The sequence below is a fragment of the Apium graveolens genome, unplaced genomic scaffold, assembly GCF_009905375.1.
Source record: "Apium graveolens cultivar Ventura unplaced genomic scaffold, ASM990537v1 ctg3311, whole genome shotgun sequence".
Lineage (NCBI taxonomy): Eukaryota > Viridiplantae > Streptophyta > Magnoliopsida > Apiales > Apiaceae > Apium > Apium graveolens.
In genome coordinates this window covers 123,520-125,035 of record NW_027418031.1, presented here as the reverse complement: position 1 = coordinate 125,035, position 1,516 = coordinate 123,520, and positions in this window count along the sequence as shown.

The following is a 1,516-nucleotide window of genomic DNA, read 5'->3' as shown; positions in this document are numbered from 1 at the left end:
ATCGATCCGTAAAATGTAGTTTTGTGGGATATCCTAAAGAGACTTTAGGGTATTACTTTTACACCGATCATCGGGTGTTTATCTCCAGACATGCTACCTTCTTGGAAAAGGAGTTTATCCTTGAAGGAAATAGTGGGAGCAAAATTGAACTTGATGAAGTTCAAGAAGCAGAAACTACTACAGATCGAGTGGAAACACCTGTTCTGACTGAACAACCTGTTGTGGAACAGCCCATTCATAGATCAGGGAGAGTGTCTCACCAACTTGAGAGGTATTATGGCCTTGTCATTGAGAATGACAATGAGTTGTCGATCATTGATGATGACGACCCTGTAACCTATAATGAGGCTATGAGTAGTGTTGACTCAGAGAAATGGCATAGTGCCATGAAATCCGGAATGAAATCTATGTATACGGGATACAAAAGAATGATTAGAGCAGATGGCCAGGTGGAGACCTTTAAGGCCAGGCTTGTGGCAAAAAAATTCAAACAAAGGCAATGGATTGACTTTGATGAAACCTTTTACCTGTAGCCCTGTTATAATCAGTTCGGATTTTGCTTGCGGATGCTGCTTACTACGACTATGAGATTTGGCAAATAGCCAGATGGTTTTCTTTCCAAGAGAAATGAAAATCTAGTGTGTAAGCTGCTGCAAACCATATGTGGTTAAAGCAAGCTTCTCGAAAGATGGAACATTCATTTTGATGAGACAATCAAAGAGTTTGATTTTATCAAAAATGAAGATGAACCATGCGTCTACAAAAGGGTTAGTGGGAGCGCGGTAATATTGCTTGTATTGTATTGAATTAGAGTTGACACACATAACAACATAGCAGACCCACTCACAAAGCTACTTTATGAAAGTCACTTTGATCGTCATAAAGACAAGATGGGTATTAGATACCAGAGTGATTGGCTTTAGTACAAGTGGGAGATTGAAAGGAATATGTCCTAAGTCCAATCATGTATGAGGATTTAGGAATAACTTTTATGTAATCTGTTTTGATTTCATTGATATTAATAAAAGACTTGTTTTGTTTTTATTACGGGCTTTATCTATTTAAGTGTTTAAATAAGATATACCATAGTTTAGAGTAAAGCTTTTTATAGATTATGATGAGATCATAATAGTGAGACCTAAAAGATGATAACTCTAAACTTAAATAGTTCCTGGTCGTAGGATTACTAACTGGTAATTAATAATCCGCAAAGATCGGTACATACTATGCTTGCTTCATTATGAAGGATGTCTGTTCTCATAGATATTTGTGTGGTGACACTATAGCTAGTATGTAGGTGCTTATTATGGAATAAGTTCACTGAACATGACTCACACAACTGAACAACTGATGGAGTTCACTCACGTGTCAGCAGTTGTTCACATAGTGATAGTTGTACAAGTATCCTTAGACTTGAGGTCATCATAGTCATCTTGTGTACACTGAACTATGCTTTGGTTTAGTTCTTAGTCTCCAGGGACAATTATTAGGGCCCTACTGGGTATAGGAATTTGTA